General features: G+C 39.1%; 1 protein-coding gene across 3 annotated transcripts in view; it reads left to right on the top strand.

Annotated features, from left to right (window-relative positions):
- Nucleotides 1–22,799, top strand: part of LOC128732804 (uncharacterized) — a 126,550-nt gene that overhangs the window by 24,538 nt on the left and 79,213 nt on the right. The window contains exon 1 of one of the 3 annotated variants that reach the window (XM_053826202.1): nucleotides 11,901–12,070. The exons of the other annotated variants lie outside the window; for them this stretch is intronic. The gene's annotated coding sequence lies outside the window, so the exon portion shown is untranslated. Of the gene's footprint in view, nucleotides 1–11,900; nucleotides 12,071–22,799 lie in introns of those variants that run through there. 3 annotated transcript variants of the gene reach the window in all.

Here is a 22,799-nt window from a genome sequence, read left to right as displayed (position 1 = left end):
GCCATGGCAGGAGGGCATCCACGTTCTTTGTTTGAATGATTTCTCAACTACACTACCGCCGTCCGTTGTATTAGGTAGTTTAGTACCTAATTTTGTTTAATTCTCCCAATTATATCACCTCCCAGATCCGCGTCACTCACTTCCCCCTGAAATTTGTGACTCATTTATATGAGAATTCCCCTTCCCAAAGGGGGGAGAGGTCTCAAACTACTATAGAATAAAATCTGCCTCCAAAACTTCCACAAGCCAAATTTGGTTCCATTTGCTAGATTAGTTCTCGAGTTATGCAGATATTTGTGTTTCATTTGTATGGGAGCTCCCCTTCCAGAGAGGGGAGGGATCTAGAACCATCTTAAGAACCTTTTTCGGCCCCAAAAACCCCTACTTGAAAATTTTCACGCCGATCGGTTATATTCTACCGAGTCTATACTGCCCATAAATGCATAACAGTCCCATCTGACTTTTCACCACTTTTGAGATAAACCTGGAAATCATCTTTAAATTAACTGTTCTTTCAATATTTCAAACAAAAAAGTTATGTTTGTTCCCAAGATATTGAAAAAAATATCAAACTATGTCAGTCCCATATTACAAATAAACGCATAACAGTCACAGTAGTGAAAATATATCAATAAGTATCTGTTTTTTGGAAATGCCTGGACCGATTCGACTGCAGCAACTACGTAAAGGGAAGATTTTATGGCCTAGAAGAACACTATTGAGGAGAATTTGGATCGGATGTACGATTCCGAAGTTACAGTGGGAACAAGCTCCGGAATATATGGGACTTGAACATGAAAGCACCTTGAATTACAACAAACCCATCATGTGACATCTATAAATACACGGCAAATCTAGACTATTGGTAGTCGTATAAAGTGTTCAAGACGACATTGGCCACATCTAAACATGTCCGTGAATGTTCCAGATACCTCTACGGGGATCAGTTTCTGAATTTAACTAAAATTCAACATGTGACTTCTCTAAGTCGCTACTCGAAATTGCAAAACTAGTTTGAAATAGTTCATTTGTTGTCATTGTCACATATAGTGTCCAGGATCACATTCGTCATACTCGGACACGTTATGGGACCTCACTGTAAATTCAAGATACCAAATTACAATAAAAAGGAGAAAATGGCATGAAGAGATTTGAGTCTAAAAGGACATTTTGAACAATTGAATTGAACGAGCACGTGAATTATCAAAACAACACGTGCTCTTGAAAGTACTGCCGAGCCACCGACAACGCAAGGATCAAGGCATGCTGTGGCTGTGACCTGTGACTGTTATGCGTTTATTCTTGCTTATTCAAGCACAAATAAACGCATATCAGTAACTTCGGCAGTTTTTCTAAATTTTGGAACAAATTTTAGGTCACTTGTGAACCAATTGTTTGTAAAAGTATTCTGTTATGTACATTCAACTGATTTTATGACGATTTGGACGATTTGTTTCCAAAATCGATTCAATATTAAAGAAAAATTGTCGTGGCTTTAACAGCGTTTTTCGTAGTTGCACGTTTTTGCAGATGTGACTGTCTTCCATTTATGGGCAGTATAAGAGTCGCACAGACAGAAAATAATTTTTATAATTTATATATTGCACTTTTTGCACCATATTAGATTCCTGTGCAAAAAATTTCTGCACAGTGAACATTTTTACACACTCATCTCTCACTTATACTTGGACTTTGTAGCGTTTTGTATACTTACATTTGTACTGTTTTCATCTACTGTCAGACGATTTACAGTTTTAAACAAATGTCGACCAACAGGGATGGTTCGATCACTTTGACTCAATTTTGACTCATTTGCAAGTACCGTCTCAGCCGAGCAAAATTTAACAAGTTGATGTATGGGATATTTGTAGAACTTGTCATTATCTACAACTTTGCCGAATAAAGTTTTGCTGTATCTTTTGTAGTTACGGCGCTACAATGCTAGTACCTCTTTAGTAACTAAATGAACGTTCATTTAGTCACTAATGAGTTACTAGCATTGTAGCGCCGTAACTACAAAAGATACAGCAAAGCTTTATTTAAGAAAATTGTAGATAATAATTAGTTCTACAAATGCCCGATATATCACTTTGTCAAATTTTAAACATAAGAGAAAGGTAAGTGTGCAAAAATTTTCACTGAGCAGAAATTTTTTTTTCAGATTTCTTCTATTATTTTGACTCTTTTTGATTAAGGAGCCATGAACGACTAAACATTTTGAAAAAATCATTATTTTTTTTATATCAGATTTTGATTCTGCAATCTTTTCCGCTTATTTTGATACTAAATTTGTAATGATCCGACCACGGGAAGTGGTCGAAAAACGATCATGCACATAAGCATTCCAGTGCGGCGTGGAACAACTTCGGCGGAATAAAACGCCGCTCCTAGAAAACCACGATTTTCAAACTTTATGTACCTTTTTCTCAGAAACTACACAACGTATTGGGACAAACTTTTTTTTGTTTTGTTGGTACTAGCTTGGCAAAGACTTTTATAACTTTTCAGTTTCGTAAACCCCATACAAATGAAATACAAATTTCCTCATAGCTCGAGAACTAACCAAGCAAATGTAACCAAATTTGGCATGTGGGGGATTTTAGAGGCATGAATTTGTTTTATGATGGTTTGACCTCACCCCTGTGGTAGTGGGATAAGGACTCTCATACAAATAAAACAGATATTTTTGCGTAACTCAAAAACTAATCGAACTCGAGAAATTTTAGACTCTTCCATAAAACATTAGTCAATAAGGAGCAATTCCAGATCAACTAGCAAAACGATCTAACTCGACTATTTTTTTATCAAACTTGATTTTTTCCGCCAAGAGTAACTTTTCAAAAGGGCGTATTTAGAAATGAGAAAACTACTTATTTGATCAAAATGGCGTCAACGGGAAAGTTGTAGGAAATTAAGTGTATTTTTAGAAAAAAATTATACTGAAAGAAAAAACTGATCAAAACCATGATAAAAATTATAAAATGTCAATTAGCTCAAAACCATCCCCTTCCGATTTGCATTTTTTTAAAGATAGCTTAAATTATGCCCTAAAATCTGGTGAAGAACTATCGATGGACACTCGGATTTTTTTTTTAAATCTTTGAAATTTCAAAAATATCCAAATTCTGCAGTTTTTGGTAAAATTCAAACAAAATCAAATTCTACGCATTATTTGAAACAAATTATGTCATATAAACTTTTTTCTTAGGCCCAGCCGTTCTTGAGTTATTGCAAATTTAAAATCTAAAAAGAAAAAAACCATGATAAAAATCATATAATAACGGGTGGTAACTAAAATTTTGGAATTTTTTTCTCAAGCTCTCAAAAAAAGACAAAGATAGATGAAGAAGATCTGATTTACCTAAATTAAAGATACATTATCCATTGTTGAAAAAAAATTAGTGTACAGTTGAAAACGGTCCGTAATCGGCTGTTCGGCGAAGCTTTCGTTTGACGTCGAAACAGAAGCGTTGTACGGCCGTTATGTCAACTTTTCGAATGCATCTCTTGATTCTACCAATCAACCTGTTGCATTTCCTGGCACTCTAGTTATTTTTGTACACCAAGGAACTGAAAATTCCGAAAAAATCTTCGATTGGGTGCACTGACACACATTTTTCGGGTCGTGGTTTTTGGGTACAATTGGGAGCGAAATGGGATTCAGGAACGATTGTGTTTTTTTTGGCGTAATGCGATGATGCTCTATCCGGCCAAAACACGTATTGTCCATCTGCATGATGTTTTTGCAGAAACGGGATCAAAATTTTATCCAAACATTCGTCTGGTGCATCTTAATTGATAGCCAAACCAGAGGGCTTGTTGTTGAAGAAACGAGAAAGAGAACGATGTCCTTCTGCGTCCATAATTTTGGCTGCTCTTCCACTACCTTGCTTGTGAATAGTTGTTGGGCATCTTAGGATATCTAAGGATGTCGAAGCCGCAACATATTTGCTGTTTAAATGTTGTACCGCATACTTTTTGGCGAGATTTCTGTTGCAGTTCGTAGAATTGTACAGCACGCTCCCGAAATGCTTTTTGTTTTGACTCCATTTTTAGCAAAACTGGGCAAGCATAAACAAAACAAAAAATATTAACAAATAGAGGAGAGAGAGAGAGAGAGAGAGAGAGCTAACACATACATACTTTAATTTCTCTCTGAGCTCGCTTGTTGTTGAGCACAAGGGCCGCGAAAAAATTCCAAAATTTTAGTTGCCACCCGTTATCAATTAGGGTAAACGTACCATTAGTAGTGGAAACTCAAATTATTCCATTATTTTTGCAGATTTTGGTATAAGTTTGATACTTATCAAATAATACTATTACTGGTAGTTCGATACTTATCAAACTCAAAAACATCCTCTCCGATTTGCCTATTTTTTTTTAAAAGATAACTTAAATTATGCCCTAAAATCTGGTGAAGAACTATCGATGGACACTCTTTCGGATTTTTTTAAAATTTGGAAATTAGACAAATTTTTCAAACATATAAAAATTTTACTTTTTTTGTAAAACTCAAACACAATTAAATTCTACGCATATTTTTGAACAAATTTACACATATAAACTTTTTTCTTAAACCCAGTCGTTATGGGCGTAGCGACGGAGGGGATTGTGGGGGTTCAAACCCCCCCCAGACGAAAATTTATTCTACATTTTGAAGCTTGAGATTTCTGCTTCGAATTGCTTAGAGCACCGAAAAATTTACGGGACTGGTTGTACGATCCTCGTTGTCGTCGTCAGTAGCATAGACCTCGTGCTGTTTCAACTGGTCGGCTGTATGCTACTCAATCTTAGGTTACTCGTCGCCTATTTCCCAGCCGTTTCAGAAGGCGCAAATTGCAAGACTATTAAGATAAGACTGACACGACGCAAGACTCTGTTTTGGGTGCCCGTGGGGTTGTTAAATAGAACCGTTTTCCTTATGACTGTCCGGTCCACCGTAGTTTACCGTATGCTTCATCAGATGTCCATCAGATTATGGGACGTATGAGCAATCGGTCGTAAAAGGGTGGACGTTAATTCAAATTTTGGACGTAAAACGAGACGACATTAATTTAAATTCCTTATGCAAAAATATTGACGCAAAAGGAATTCACGTAAAATAAATGGACGTAAAAAAAGTTCTAGTGTACTTCCGCCGCTCTCCGCTTCCAGCTTTTGCTCCGTCGAATATCGTCAGCAAGTGCGGGAATGTCCTCCGTGAGTATCGTCAAATTCATAAAAACGACCGGTTTAATAAGGGTTATGTACTTTGTCAGCATCGTACGGTGGCTATCGTTTGCTAGTGGATGGAAGCGTTTTGCGAAGGGCAAAGATTTTCTGCTTAAATGCGCCGCAAGATCTCCTTATTTGTGTTAACCGCGGCCACCAGCAATCCCAGCGATTACCGTCCACGAAAAGTGTACGTTCGTCTCTTTGAGCCTCTATCAACCATGTATTTAGTCTGTGACGCATTTACTTTTAGCGCAATCCTACTAGCCTCCGCCGTTGTGAAGTTTCGGCCTACAATATCAAAGTCATCTGCGTAGCCAAGAATGTTTGTTACCTTCACTGAAAATGGAGTCTCTCGTTTCGATTTTGCTTGCCGGATCATCTTCTCAAGGGTGATGTTGAAAAGCATGCAGGTTAAGCTGTCAACTTGTCTCGACTTGTGCCGTGCCTGGAAGGGTCTTGATCCTATTGATTGTAATAGTCTCTCCCAGTCAAGATTTGAATATACAACGTACCACGATGTCAACTGGGAGGCGCAATTTCAACATTTACACTCAAGTACTTTTTTTACACGGTTTGGTTTTTTGAGTATTAAGAACGGGGTAACTTAGAGACCATTCATTTATTTCTCAATACCTTTGGGAGTAGCTCGACATTCCTCACGTAGATTGTAAATAGTTACTTAACTGCACCGTTTTCGAGTAATCGAAAAAAACAAACCGTGTAAAAAAAGACTTGAGTGTACCTTCTTTTATATCAATTAGATTTTTTTGTCAAATGAAGAACCCGGAGTATAAAACTAAATAACTTATGATAATTGAAAATAATCTCCCATTTCCTGAATAAACTGCTTAAGGTTAGGCTATTTTAATTTTTTTATACCTCCCCCCCCTAAGAAAAATTTCTGGCTACAGCCCTGCCCGTCGTTCTCATGTTATTGCATCCTGTGGGTAAATTCTAAATTTCCCTGTGGGTAAATTTTAAATTTGCAATTTTGCAAATTGTAATTTTAATCGATTTGTGAAACAATTTTGTTATTTGCCGTTTCTTTTGCGCCCACGTTAAAGTGTTAGTAGTAATTGATATACAGTAAAGATTTGTATAACGCGGTGGGTGGTACTGTACGCCCATCGCGATATCTCAGCTGTCCATCTATACCTATAAAGAAGGATTTCTGTCTGTCTGTCTGTCTGTCTGTCCGTATGTTCCTTATAGAATCGAAAACTACTGAACCAATCGGCATGAAAATATGCATTTAGAGGTTTTTTGGGGCCAGGAAAGGTTTTAGTGATGGTTAGAAACCCCTCCCCCCACTAAGAGGGGGGGCTCCCATGCAAATGAAACACAAATTTCTGCATAACTCGACAACTAATCAAGCAAATAGAACAAAATTTGGCATGTGGGTGTTTTCGGTGACAAGAATTTATTCTATGGTAAATTGAGACCCCTCCCCTCTTTATAAGGGGAATTATAACTCCTCTCCTCTTTAAAAGGGGGGGCTTCCATACAAATTTCCTCATAACTCGAGAACTAATCAAGCAAATGGAACCAAATTTGGCATGTGAAGGTTTTCGAGGGCAAGAATATTTTCTATTGTAAATTAGGACCCCTCCCCACTTTAGGAGGGGGGGCTCCTGTACCAAAGAAACACAATTTTCCTCATAACTCGAGAAGTAATTAAGCAAATGGAACCAAATTTGGCATGTGGGTGTTTTTGGAGACAAAATTTTTTTCTATGATGAATTGGGACCCCTCCCCGTTTTAGGAGGGGGGGATCCTATACACATGAAATACAAATTTCCTCATACCTGAAGAACTAATCAAGCAAATGGAACAAAATTTGGCATGTGAAAGTTTTCGAGGGCAAGAATATTTTCTATGGTAAATAAGGACCCCTCCCCACTTTAAGAGGGGGGGCTCCTATACAAACGAAATACAAATTTTCTCATAACTCGAGAACTAATCAAGCAAATGGAACCAAATTTGACACGTGGGTGTTTTTGGAAACAAAATTTTTTTCTATGATGAATTGGGACCCCTCCTCACTTTAGAAGGGGGGGGGCTCCTATACAAATGAAATACAAATTTCCTCATAACTCGAGAACTAATCAAGCAAATAGAACCAAATTTGGCATGTGGAGGTTTCTGGAGGCAAAAATATTTTCTATGGTGAATTAGGACCCCTCCCAACTTTAAGAGGGGGTGCTTCTACTCAAATGAAATACAAATTTCCTCATAATTCGAGAACTAATCAAGCAAATGGAACCATATCTGGCATTTGGGTGTTTTTGGAGGCAACCATTTTTTCTATGATGAATTAGGACCCCTTACCTTTCTAAAAGGGGGGGCTCTCATACAAATGAAAAACAAATTTCCTCATAACTCGAGAACTAATCAAGCAAATGGAACCAAATTTGACATGTAAGTGGTTTTGGACGCAAGATTTTTTTCTATGGTGAATTGAGACCCCTCTCTTCTTTAGAAAGCGAGTTATGGCCCATCTCCCCTTTAAGAGGGTGAGCTTCCATACAACTGAAATGCAAATTTCCTCTTATCTCGAGAACTAATCAATCAAATGGAACCAAATTTGGCATGTGGGAGTTTTAGATGGCAGAAATTTTTTCTATGGTTAATTACGACCCCTTCCCCTTTTAAGAGGGGAGCTCCCATACAAATGAAATTCAAATTTCCTTATAACTTGAGAACTAATCAAGCAAGTGGAACCAAATTTGGCATGTGGGAGATTTTGGAGTCTTGAATTTATTTTACGATAGTTAGAGACCTCTCACCCCTGTGGTAGGGAGATATGGACTCTCATACAAATAAAACAGAATGTTTTGCAAAACTCAAAAACTAATCGAACTCGAGAAATTCGAGACTCTTCCATAAAACATTAGTCAATACAAGACCACAAAAACTATCTATAGTAACACTAGATCATTCAGGACGAGACGGTCGCGAGTGTTGCCGGTGACCCGCCGTCGGAAGCGCCGCCCACTGGGGGGCTTGCAAAACTCGAGATTGTGACAAAGATCATCCGAGATTCATGATTTATGTACAACACAGGTTAATTTGTGGCAATACGAAGTTTGTCGGGTCAGCTAGTTAACTAATAAAGTTGATTTTTGGTTGAAGTTGACTAGGTTATACCACATGCTAACAATGTACGTGTACCAAAAATCAACTTTATTGGTTAACGGACAGCTGAGATATCGCGATGGGCGTACAGTACCACCCACCGAGTTATACACATCTTTATACCGCGTTATACAAATCTTTACTGTATCAACATAACAAAATAAGAAAACGAAATTAATGGTGAAATGAAAAATTTTTAAATCTATTTGGTTTAAAGAATCGGAAGTAATGAAATATACGGAATCTACTAATAATAAGTCTTTCCAATCGACGAAGGAAATGGTAGAAGAAACAAAATTATAGTATCTTTAGGGTAGAACAAGTCGTGAAGCGGAAAGCGTGGATCATTGAACACCAGGGGAATGAACGGCTGGATAATGCGTCCAGTTGGTACTCGGCGTACCTTTAAGTCTAAAATAGACTCCATTGTGGTCCTCAGACCTCAGCCTCTTAACCAGCAATTGCTATCTCACCCAACCGGGCTACGAACAACCTTGGTGCAGGTCGGGTAAACCAGCTCCGGTGGACATTGAGATCGTATGCCGATAGGAAAGCAGGCACTCATGCAAATGCTGAGTTGTTTGCTAAGAGGAATAGCCTCGTCACCCTTAGCGTCGGTTTTCATATTAGTGGCGGGCTGTTGACGTTTCCTCAACCTGGTGAGCGCGTGCAGTATAGAGGTTAGGAACGGTTCACGACAGCGTCTGATTCGAAGCGGGCGGCTGAGTTAAGGAACGTATCGTCTGTCTGGTTAATCGTTAGCCAAGAACCGAAAATAACGCTGTCGTGAAATGTTTATCACTAAACAATAATAAAGTGGCGAAAAAGAAAAAAATTGCTGTGCTTTGTGTATTGGTTTAGAATCAAATTGTTTAAATTGTTAACAGTGTTTTGAACTGCTTCACTAGCAGTGGTTCGATGGTTTACCACTGTCAAACCAATTAAACCCGCATATACAAGACACGTGATTGCGTTTGTTTTACATGTTACATTTTATGGAGCAGCGTCACTTCTAATTATAGGTACCGAATGAGGTTTTTCCTCTCCTGAAAAATAAATGAATTTTTCGGAATAAATTAGTTGACTTGTAAATAACGTCATCGGAGTTTATGGACCCATTAAAAGTAAAATCTGCCTACAGCACATTATATTGGTGCTCATTTCACACCACTCATATCGGCGATGTTGCGGAACTGTCGAATACAGTGGTAACCCGATTTTGTCACTCCCCGATTTTATCACTCCCCGATTTTGTCACCCCCGATTTTGTCACCCCCGATTTTGTCACGTTTTTGACCCGATTTTGTCACCCCCGATTTTGTCACGTTTTTTACCCGATTTTGTCACGTTTTTGATTTATCAAAAGCTTAGTTTGAAAATCATTTTGAAACATGTCAAATGTGTTAAAACACTGTGAAAAGAACTGTGTTGATTATCGTGGAGTTTTCACAAAAGTTGTTTCTTATCTCCACAACTATAATAGCTAGAAGGTCACTTTCTTTGACAAAGTTCTTTACAATCATCTTCTCAAAAATTTTGTAGAACATTGTTTTGCTCTATCTCTTACTGCTTGAAAAATAAATTTTCTATCTTACTTTTAGGGGGGTTAATCAAAGAATCGTTCATACCAAAAGAAAGAGCTTTTTACGCTATGAAATTTCTATGAACATAGTTAACCACTATGATCAACCATTTCGGCGCAATTAAAAAACGCGTGTTTCCATACCTGGGGGACTGCTGTGAACAGGTGACAAATGTCCACAGAGAGGTAGATGGAAGTGCGAAATGTCCTAAAAGTGATCAGAATGAAATATATGTAGTTTGTTCTAAGTTATCTGCAAAAAAATAGAAATTGAAAAAATACCCGATTTTGTCACTGTTCCGTTTTTGTCACCCCTAAATTCATCATGGGGGTGACAAAATCGGGTCATTACTGTAGTACGCTTGACTATGTATTCAACCGTTCGAATTTCACGACCTATTGTTATCTTATTTTAGGACAGCTGTAATTTTTATATTCGTCTGTTTGCACTCGGATCAGCAAATTTCAGAGCATCGTGCCAATTTCGGTACACTACATATTCGGATCACTTCATTACAACACATATTGGCGGCTTTAGCCGAGCACATTTTTGTCTGGCGGCGTGTTCACAAATGATGGTACATCTGAATAAACAAACGGCTCATGGCAGGCTATAAATAGCCGTTATTGACAGTGACAGTGAACAAGGGGGGGATCACGAAAAAAGTTCCACAAATCCATGCATGTCACACATCAGGGCAAGCCTGGAGGAAACCAGTTGCTGTAAATATAGCTACTAATTTCCAAACGCGTTGTCCCAGCCAGGCAGCCGCGTCCAGAACCCCTCCACCCAACTGATTGTGGCCTCCCACCGAGCACGTGCTTCACTGAAAGCCTAGCGTTGGAGCGTGCGAAACAGATGAACGATTGACTACTGTCTGTCTGTCTATCTATAATACACAAGTGATGCATTCCGTGATTGTTTACAAAGTAGTAGCAATAACTGGCTACATGGAACGAAGCGAGAAATGAGTAGGTATTATGCCGATATCGGATAGCTGCTCATTAATTTTGCAAATGAAATCAATAGTCATTCGATGAACGTTCACATGAGTCTGTTATTACCTACTCATAGTCACGAAGCGCCTTCAAATGGGAGTAAATCCATTGAACTTACTTTCATCCAGTTTCGAATTCAATATTCATTGAAAGAAAACCTTGAATAATATGTAAAACATGAAATTAACATTTTCAAAATTTTCACCCAAAAACTTTAAACAGTCATTTAGTAGCATGAATTAGCACTTTGAACAGCGACGCCATTGTGATTGTGCACGATTGACAGTCGTTTGATGAACTCGATTCGCACGAAAGTCGCGTGGCCCTGAAAATCCATCGGGCGGCCGGGGTTTCTGCACAAACAGCTGTCCACTTGGACTTCACACACATCTGGTGTGAGTGAAATCACGTAAAAAACCAGTTCCAGGGGCATCCCTCGGCTGTGAAACGTGCCACAAATACTCGGGGGATGTCTTCCGTTCTGTTCGGTTTGTCTAACGTCTAACCTACTGTCAATCCAATGTTTCGACATAAGTGTCAATCAACCGTGCATGGTTGATGGATCCAAATGTTTGCTCATCGAATCGAAGGTCAAGGTACACCACAGGAGAGACCCTGACGGAGAAAGATGCCTGTTGAGCGGTGACCAATGCAAGTGGAAGTTTGTAAGAAACTTACAGCCTCAGAAAAGAAGCAGAACCGGTTTCCGCCTTTGTTTGCTGACTGTGTGCACCAGTTCAACCTAAGTAAAGCGAGCAAGTGAATAACAAAACATGAAAGCATAAGCTAAAGAAAGAAAGAAAGAAGTTTGAAAGATAAAGATTAGGGTAAAATCGGCCATTATGTTTCCGTGCTCTTATTCGTTCCAAATTTTTTTTTTTGTTGCCTTCATGTTCTCCCAGTAACGCAGTGACAGTGATTTGACATTTACCGTGTAGCCCAGGGAGTTTTCCTGTGCAGTGTAATTTCGTTGTCGTACGTGATATTATCATCGTTTTTGTAAAAGTGTAAAAAACAGAAAACGACTCGAGTAATCGAGAGAGCTACAGCTGGAAGCGGTTCACGCTTGACTTGCTGACATTTGCACAGCCGGCCTTTGGACGCTCGTGTTGTTTCGTCCGATTCCGATCCGGTTAAACGGTTTGTATATTTTTCGCAGAATTGAACTTGGATGGTGTGTGAATTGTTTCACTGTTTGTTTATATTATGTAGGTTTGTTTGGGTAATTAGCTTCGTATCGCCGATTGACGATTTGCGCTTTCTGTTGCCTCTGTTGTGCTGTGGCTCGCTGCTCTGTGATCGCATAGGAGGCGATGCGGATTTTCAGCAGTTGCTATACGCAACTGTAGTAGTAATCATATGGATTTGGTTCAAAACATTCTGTACGATCGTCAAGTTGTGTTGGTTAGCGATTAGGGTGGGTTTGAGATGTCTTAAAGCATATGGATTTTAAAAAAGTGAATTTTTCTTATGTAAACTTGTAAATCTGATATTTATTTTCTTGCCGACGCTTAAAGATCCCGTAGCGAATTTATAAGTCGTTTCCAAAGTGTTCGACGGGTTCAAAACTAACACCCGAGCTACCAGTGACATAAATAATCTTCCATAACTCATTCCGCTTAACTGAATAATACACAACCTTGAAGGTAGCTTGTCTATCCTGCTCAATTTTTATTCTGTTCCTCCTGTCATCTCAACTTGCTTTATTATAAACCATCACTTCAAAATGCGGCTTCGAATTTCTGGCTTCCTTTTTTTTTGATAGTTAGTTAGACTCCCTTAGTTGTTAAATTGCACATTACAAGATTAGACACGGCTCGGCTTCTAATTACCTTTCTACACTGAGAAAACTTGTCGTATAGTTTCTATGTGTCCCATGCATAGATTTTTGCAATGTGCCCATTAAATGAACGTTACGTGCCAAACAGTTTATGATTTATGATTTATGTGTGCGCGAAAAATTTGCACATATTATTCATATGCGTATAATTTTGATGTGTTTTTCTGGGCGAGTTGTGTTTATATGTGGCACATGATAATCATGTAGATTTCCATATGGAAATTTACTATTAATTATGTGCAGAATATTTTGAGTATAGTCATGTCACGACAGTTAAAATAGTCCTTCACCTCCACCAGATTACGATCCCAGGGTCACCCTTAGTTGGTAGCACTCCTTCTCCTATTGCAGCATAGTTACTGTGCTTGGCAGGTGAACTTTGTTTTTTCTTGAGCCTCTTCCCACCATATATCTGGTTATTGACGTATAGATTTGTGACCCATTCATCTTAACCTTCCGTTACTGGCGCCAACTTTTGTAACACGGATACTCGCGCGTTGTATTTTGTACAACACTCTTTATCTCGAAATATCTCGGAATCCTGGCTATATAGAAAGTTACTGTCTTCACCAAAGTTAATCAGTAGGTTAAGATCTTTCGTTTGGGGGATTGCATTTTACAAGTTTGTCACCAGGCGGCGCCAAAACCCGCTGTAAATTATACATCTTACAATTGCGGCCATACACAAGTTGCTGCATTCGGAAAGATCCTTTTATCGTTTCTAAATGATGTAGCATTCTATTGATTAATTTTTTTTCAAGCCGTTATCCTGTTTTCTTAGATATTTTTCACATTAAACATCTTATCACATAAAGTATGATAATATTTCTGCTGTTGGCATCTATGGCATCTGTGGTTAGAAAGTACGACTGATGGGTGTTTTGATTTACTTGGGCAGGATGTTTAGAAAATTTTTTTGCACAGTAATGACATATAGTTTGAAAATTGGATAATTCCGTTCATCAGCCTAACATTTTTGATCCACTAAAACATTTTCTGGACACAGGATCTTAAAAATAAAGAGATTTCGTAGATAGAACACATTCAGAAAACTAACCCATACACTAGCGCCACGAAATCACCATGAAGTCACGAAATTATGAACTTCTGCACACCTGCGGAATGACCATCAACTGCTGAATAGCTTTGCTGTATACAGAAACCATTTTCCCTTATGAAGAAATTAGAGAAAATTCCAGTAGGGACCAAATGCGGTACCCCTCACACGTCGCTTGCATCGTTTCTGCGATTTCGGTTTATGCTCATCTATGTTGCTGAACAGTTTAAAGCATTAATGTATTGAATAATTATGTCATTTTGTTCATAATAAGTTTATTGAAGAATACATTTTGGTTTGACATCGATCTGTTACTTTAAAACAAAATGGCATCCAAAAATCTACATGTGTTGTACAAAATACAACAGCGCGAGTAACGAAAGGTTAATCTCCGTTTTTAGTCTGGCGTGTTGGCAAGTCGGCAGTTGGCAGAGTCGAATTAACACTCCTTTCTCTCCTAAATTGACTTGCACGGAGCTATTCACTGCCTTTCGCTCATAATCTGTGAACAACTTTTTACGTCAATTAGTTGGACCCACATCGACCTTGTGCTCGCGAACAAAATTAGCAAGCTCGATGGTTTTTGCTTGGGCAGAGCAAGCGTTTCAGGTCACGATAAAAAGGGGTTTAGGATCCATGATGGATGGTAATTTTTCCAAGGATACTGATCTGCTCAGGCTTGTTGCGGTACACACGGAGAGCGTTGGTTGGAAAATTTCAGTTGTGTTGATGAGGTAGTCGAGCGCTTCGCTACTCGGAGACTGCCGGTGGGAGCCATGGTGATGCGCAGATCGCAGTTGGTGCACTTGAAAGTCACTGCTCTACTAACACTCAGGGCAGTCGGGTCGGAAGCAGCATGGTCCTTGGCACATACATTGACACATACAGTGGAGCTTGATGTGGTGCTGATAACCTGCGTCGCGGATTCCTGCCCAACGTTCATCTGCAGATCTCGTTCGCGTTTAGAAAGATCGACGGTACTACTCAACGTTCAAGCGGCGATGGATCTGTGCAACACCAAATTAGGTACTAGTCACAGAGAATCGCCGAAGTCTTGGTTGTTTAACTAACTGCAAACGACTGGATTGTGCTCAGCGGTCAGGTCTATGAACGCGGTTGGAATCTAGACGATACCGATGATCGTCTACACGACGACGTACCGAACTGTTCATACCGTAGTGACGGTAGCACAACGTATCACTGCCGACATGGCGTATTGCGCGAGGTATGCTCTGATGCTGGGATAGGGCATATTCTATGCCACAATCCACAGAGGTATTTAACCCGCACGTTTCTTTTTTTGCACAAGATAAGACATGATAAAAAAACTGCTTAATGGAAAATCATAAAAACGTTTCCAAATAGCACGCTTCAAAATAATTTATATTGACGATTTTGCCGTTTATTATATTTATTTGTCATTTATTATATTGTTTGTCATCGTATCGAATCATTTTTTTCACCTATTGTCGTACCGGATTGTATATTCGGTCGTATCAAAGTTTTTTTTTATCACACCACCAGCTTCACGAATCGTTTTCTTCCGTTTTTTTTATTGTTTTTAACAGATTCCGTCTCGACAAATCTTTTTAGTGTATAGTATACAAATTCTCTTTTTATGCCGTGATGTTTAAGGTCACGAAAAACAGTGCCGCATGTAACATCGTTCCACAATTTATTTATTTATTATCAACGAGGTAGCTACGCTGAACAAGTTGTCCAATGCTGGAAGGTGCATGGTTCGAACCAAGCTATAACCTGAGACTACAACCGGATGCGAACCCACAACTCCCGCCAGAGCATGCTTCCTACGCTTTTTCGATAATTAGAGCCCCTTAATTATTGAATTGCTTATTATAAGGTTTGGCACGGCTCGGCTTCTAATTACCTTCCTAGTTTGTTTCATGTCACGACAGTTAAAATAGTGCTTCACCTCCACCAGATTACGATCCCAAGGTCAATGAAACCCCTTGCTGGTAGCATTACTTCTCCTCTAGCAGCATAGAGCCGAGGTAGCTCGTGCTAAATCATGAGATTGTCTCCATTGCATTTGGTCCTGGGATACCCGACCGTTACCAATTCGTTGAGCGTCTCGGGACTCGCAAATAGGCATCAACCTAGTTGAGCTATCTAGCACGTTGGAACCCCTCTATTCGTGGCGTTGATGGGGTTATTGAAGCGAACAGATTTAGCCGCACAGTCATCTGGCATTCTTGTGACTTGGTCGGCCCACCGTAGTCTCTGGAGAATAAAGCATGATAGCATGATGATTGAGGAATTGAAGAAACTCGAAATAAAGTTCGGAACGGTATTTTTCAGCAATTTTTGGTTCACTCGCACTCTGTGAAACGGTGCCGAGTTTTGTTGAAACGTCCATGGTCTACATACAATCGAAATGTTTGTCTGTCTACAACTTCAAAGCAGCCAGCCGCCAGAAAATTTTGCCGATATGTCGCATTTAGTTTAACACTAGGTTCAATTAAATCAATTGGATCAATTGTCGATCCACGCTTACAGCGGTTCAAACCCTTATTTGTTGCGGGCGCAGCTTCCTGGTGACAAACCGATCCCGTCAAAAAACACGACGTGCGGAAATTAACCGCTTTCGCTCAAGTTAAGCAACTCCATCACTTTAACTTGTTGCTGGTTGCTGCTTCCGTATAAGATCATGCACCTTTTGGAATTTTTATGGCTTGTGAAACCATTGATCTAAACGTCCTTAAAAACTTAACCTTTCTTTATCGACTAGACTTGGCAGGCCTTTATTAGAGTACAGGATAATTACGGGACTAGTGCAACGACCCTATTGATTCTATATAGCAGCATCTCAGGTGACGTTGCAATCATTTGATGGCCACCTACATGACGTCTTGCGATGCTACCATTGTTATTATAACCAGTTACGGTACAATAAACAAACACTTTATTCAAATCGAGGTGTTTGAGCTTACAAACAGACGCTGATTTTTCAGCTAAATATAAAAGAATCACACTATTAACACAGACAAACAGACAGAACTCTTGGAAGAAAAATCAACAAAAATTATCGTACCTCACATTTAGCCTGAACACTAACACCATCTATGGTCGACATTCCCAAATATCAAGTAGCAACAGGAGTATCCTCGAACTAGCAAGTATTTTTTATGGGGCATTCCCCTTCTTTCGTTAAAAAGCGCCGCTTTGACCAAAACGGACACATTCCCAACTAAGCCTAAATTTGAAATGACGGCTTAATCGGTGTGAAGAATGGAAAACGAGTGTTAAGTCTGTTTGTCTGTGTTATTACGCTTGAATAGAGGTTTTCCGTCATCAAATTTTTAGCTTTCTGGTAGCATCGCACAACAGATCTTGACATATGTGTATCAGTGGTACTGTGAAAAAGGCTGAACGAATATAAGAACAAGACTAATGATTACCTTCTTTTTTCGTTTTTCCGATACAAAAAGGTGCGTAATAGGGTACGTTTGCAGCATACTAACCGGTAACCTGAAAAATATTCACAAATTAAGTTGAAACTATATTTATGCAAACAAGCGTTTGTAACAAACGCTATAACGAACGCTTCCGCCATTGCGCCAGTCTAGTTTTAGGAGTTTATACAACACGTGAGTGAATGGTAAATTTTTTGGCTGCGTTTAACGCCTAGCTGGGCAAATTTGGAGCGTTTTGTCCACGGGCTTTGGCGTTCTGCCTCACATAATGATTTTGACTCTTGCCAAAAATCGTCAAAAATAACAAAAAATACTGGTTTTTGTTAGGAAATTTCACCAGGAGTAAGGGTAAAAAAGATCCCAAAGTATTCTAGTAGTTGAAAAACGTGGAACAAACACGCCGTTGCTCTGCAAAATGATGTTTTGCTTAAGTGCTTGTGGTAAACATCACACGTTTGAAAATTATGTATTTACGTTGTATGCGCATATGTGTGAGTGATCGATTCGAAACGGGAATCTGATTGTCAAACTAAAAAAGCAACCCAATAAAAAATCCTTCTGCTTTTCCGTATATCACGTAGGATAAATCACCCGATTTGGTCGTTTTGGGGTATTTCGTCGGCAGGAAAATTTTCTATTGGGCAATTCGACAATGTTGTTCCCGTATCCAAGACACGAACCAGCAACATGTTTGCCACCAAAATATCCATGAAACACCAGCGACACTGGCATTCTATAGGGGAATGTCCCCGGTTATGAAACAGGTTTTGTTTTTTGGCCATAGCTTTTGATCGGATCATCCAATTTTAAATCTTTTTAAAGCATTTGAAAGTTTAAACGTATACCTATCTTTTTGCCTAAGGAAGTATATGATTTTTGTTTAAAACACAAAAGTTGTAGCAAAATTTCAAAACATGGTTTTTTGTGGCTAAAAGAAAAGTGTCCCCGGTTGTGAAACACTTCGGGAAATCTTTAGAAAAGAAAAGAAAATACAGAAATATCGAAGGAAAATCATAAATTAAAATCATTTACTCATGGAAAATACTAAAAATACAAAATCATTAATCAATTTCTTCGTTTAATCATCTAAATCTGAATCGCAATGAACGCATGTAAAAAAGCAAGCAATCATATTGGCGCATTTCAAATGCACTGGCCTGTTATATATGTTACAAAGAATTGAGTTTTTGCTAAACCTAAATGAATTCTGCTGCCATAAAAACTCGTAAAGCCCCAATTGAAGTAATGTACGATCATTGAAGTATAAAATCATTGTTTTTCTAGATGTTTCACAACCGGGGAACTCGACTGTTTCATAACCGGGGCGGTGGCCATATTGCAAAAAAATTATATAATAATTTTTGAGTCAATTATTTCACCTAAAATTTGTCTGTGTGATGAAATAGAGGTCCAAAACTTAGCTTATATGCCTTTACCTGAGCTTTTTTATTCCATATGGTACAAAAAAAATCAATTGCAAAACATGCGAAAAAACTTTTTTGGGTGTTTTTTCAAACACTTTTCCTACAAAGCATTGTAAATGTTGAAGTTTGACCGTTGTTTGCTCAAAAGTTATATTGCTATGAGACTAGACGTTGGTAGTAACTTGACTGCACTAGAACAATAAAAACGTTAAAAATTACGGGTGTTTCACAACCGGGGCTGTTTCACAACAGGGGACAATCCCCTATATATTGATTATACTGTGGTACTGCTCGTGTGCCCACTGTAATTTCTTAGTTGCTCAATTAACAATAAAACTGATTTTTGGCATATTGTCCGGGCTTATCAAAGGCTTATTGCCTACCAAAAATCCGCTATATCTATTTGAAGAAACCTGAGAAATTACGATGAGCAAACAGCACCGCTCAAGAACCTATTCGGTGCAGACCAAAAGGGACTCAGATGGTTTATGTGTTGGTGTTTTTCAAGTGCTGCCAACGTACCGGCAATATAGTTAATATAGTATGGATTTTTATTCAATTGGCTAGAAGCGTTCTTGGCGCCTCTGCCTCGAACATTTGCAGTAGTGTAAATGAAGCACCTCATTCGGCTGGAATTAATGACAAGATGAATTTTCAGTTAGTGAATAAAGATCAATTTATATTTTCATATCAGAGGGAAATTTTTGTGTTCTCACTTGATAAAAAGAAGTAGAATTGTTCTGTGATATTGTATTGACAGCTGTTTAATTTCTAGAATAAGTAAACGTAAACGTAATTGTGTGTTTTCTAAATCACTAACAGCGACTCTGGTTGTATATTCGGGACCGCTTGTGACCGGGCCGTGTTTGATTGGAAGGTGCTGCGGACGATATTTGATGGAGTAAAGACCTGTCGCCAGCCAATGTCCGTTGGCGGTACCAAGATGGATATAGCTACACGGATCACAAAAGCCCAGGATGCCTTTGGAGGTCTGCGAAACATCTGGCGCTCAAACTAGATGAGATCACTTTACGTACCAAAACTGGAATTTTTAACTCAAACGTTAAATCAGTATTACTACACGCTTGCGCAATCAGTCATTAGGGCGAAAGGCTCTGCTCACCTTTGTGCTACCCAGCAAACAGGAGGAATCAAAGGGCGAGACTAAACTGCTCGCCTTCAACCATCCTTTGGCATCACTGCTGAACAAGGATCGCCTTTCCCCTGGATTCTGGTGAGCATCCTCATCAACACAACCGAGCACGTATTCAGAAGTTCGGTTACAACTTCTATTTGTCAGATTATGTAGTCATCCGGCTTGATCGCATCAACTCCGGGTGTTGCGATCCTTGTTAAATGGGACATCAACTCTGCCGCACGTGCACACTTCTGTCATCGAATCCCTATATGTGGAGATAAAGTGCAGTGTACTGTCCACGCCATCGATCGCGTCGTCAAAAAAGGATTAGCATCAACATTTAGAAATAATGTAACATCTATCACCCGTATTTCATCCGTGCTACATCGTGGCGGAAAATCTCAATACCTGTCACGAGGCGGGGCGCAACTATCAACAAAACAGAAACGGTTGGCTGCTGTTCGACTGCTCGCAGCTTGGGCTGTGGCTAAAACTGGACGGATATTATGTGTCGTGCATGTTGCAAGAATGCCGGACAAGTACCCTGCAAAAATGGTATGGTAGGAACAAGACGACCAGGGGTGCAGCGATCAAAATGGTTAGGCCAGGTGGAGCGAGATCTGGCGGGGAATATGCGATGTTCAAGGAATTGGAGAGCGGTAGCCTACAACCGGGTAATTTGGAGAAACTTTGTTCAGCTAAGCAAAGTTTCGGTTGTCACTGTCCAATTTCCGGATGAACTGAAGATTCAGCTCCCTAGCAAGAGACCTCTTGACATTGAAATTCTTCTTATCGAACATCGCCTGATAATGGCTAAATTTGCAGTGAGCGTGATTAACGCTCCAAACTGACAGTGGAAAGACTCGGTCCGGTTCTCGACGCGTCGAGCCTGTCACCCTCTTCGCAAATAGGACAAAATGTATAACACTCAGCGTCGTAACGTGTAGACTGGCCTCCACCACAAGCGCTAGCTCTAGAAGGCGTCAAAATCGGCCTGAATCTAAGTAAGGCACTCTCGATTGTAGCGAAGCACTAGATGTAGGCAGCAGGGAATTAAAATATCATTGTTCATACGCAGAAATAACCGATAAAAACGAAGAGCGACAAACCAGTTATTCATTGCGTATAAAACAAACATACGTAGCAACCAGAATGTATTACGGTAACAAAATATTAGGACAAATAAATATCCATTCACACCAGCAAGCAGGACAACTTTCGACGAGAAAATATTTTGATACACACTCGCTCTCACAAGCGCTTGTTGTTGGTGATGCAGGTATACAATAAAATATATCTTTATCGCCAGTCGGCTGGTTAAAGACAATACTTTATCAGCAAATTAAACAAAAGGGACAAATAGCAAAACCTTAAGAAAAAGACTAGCTTACTTTGATCTAAAGTCTGGCGTACAAAAGTTACACAGTGTAACATGATTAGGATTGCCTTTGTTGCGTACAATACGTATTGCATACAGCAGCGCGTCTTTTTCGCAGGTAACAATATAGTTGTCCTGAAACATCTGTATCCACGATAAAGTTGTCTTTGTCCTAACTTCCATGCAGTAGTGACAAACTTTCATCATACATTGTCGCGTTCGTGTTTTTTGATTGCCTGATAAGCAGTTGTATAAATCATGTATGACAGTCTAATTCTAAAAATTAATTAGCTTTGAAGGAACACTGATTTAAGAAACGAGGGGCCACCAAATCGGGCCTTCGCCAAGAAATCACAATGTCACGCTACGACGCTTTAAAACACTGGTCTAGAACCTGATCCAAAACCTGATAAAAAATATGGTCCAAAACGTTGTCCACGGTCTAGTCCAAACCTGTTCTAAAATCTAAAACAAAATTTGCAAAAAACTGTGGTCCACGATATAGTTCACGTCCAGAATCTTGTTTAAAGTCTGATCTAAGATCTGGTTTATAATCTGGCCCTGTTGGAGAATCTGGTCCAAAATTTGATCCAAAATCTGATAAAAATGTGCTCCAGAATCTAGTCTGGCCCCATATCTGATCCAAATCTGACACAAAAATGTGGTCTAAAATATTATCCAAAATCCAAACCTGGTCCAAATTTGATAAATATGTGGTTTAGGTCTAGAATATGGCTCCAAAATATGGTCAAAATCTGATTAAAAATGTTTTTTAGGGTCTGGTATAGAGTCTAGTTAAAATCTGTTCCAAAATTAGTTTCAAAATTTGAAACAAAACTTAATGAAAAATCCTGTTCGGAATTTAGTTCAGGTCCAAATATGGACCAGGTCCAGAATCTAGTTCCTGATTCAAACCTGATCGAAAATCTGTTTGGGGGTTTAAAATCTGGTCAAAAATGGGTCCAAAATCTGACCTAGAATCTGACGCAGGTCCAACATCTATTCAGGTCCAGAATCTGATCCAAAATCTGATCGAAATGGAGGTCCAAAATCTGATCCAAAATCTGGTTCAAATCTGATAAAAACCCAAAATTTGGTCCAAAATCTGATGCAGAATTTGGTCCAGTCCAGACTAGGTCTAATAACTGGGTCCAAAATCTAATTCGAATCCTGATGCAAAATCTGGTCGAAAATCTGTTAAAACATGTGGTTCCAAATTAGGTTTCATCTGAATCTAAAATTGATAAAAAATTGCGGTTCGCAATCTAGTCTGGGGTTCAAACCTGATCGAAAATCTGGTTGGCGGTTTGAAAATCGGATAAAAAAAAATGTGACCCAAAACCTGGTTTATATTCCGGTCAAGTTCCATCATGATCTGAATCTAAATTTGATACAAAATCTGGTCCAAAACCTAATAAAAAATGTGATCTAAAATCTGGTCCTGAATCTAGTCCAAATCTGATCCAAAATTGTTTCAAAATTTGGAAAGAACCTGTTGAAAAATGTGGTTCAGAATTTAGTGCAGGTTCAGAATCTAGTTGGTGGTTTAAAATCTTGTCAAACATAATAAACTAAGAAGGAACACGGATTTACGAAAC

This window comes from Sabethes cyaneus, chromosome 1 (genome assembly GCF_943734655.1).
Source record: "Sabethes cyaneus chromosome 1, idSabCyanKW18_F2, whole genome shotgun sequence".
NCBI classification, from domain to species: Eukaryota; Metazoa; Arthropoda; class Insecta; order Diptera; family Culicidae; genus Sabethes; species Sabethes cyaneus.
The sequence above is the reverse complement of the archived record's forward strand: the minus strand, read 5'-3'. Positions and strand labels throughout refer to the sequence as shown.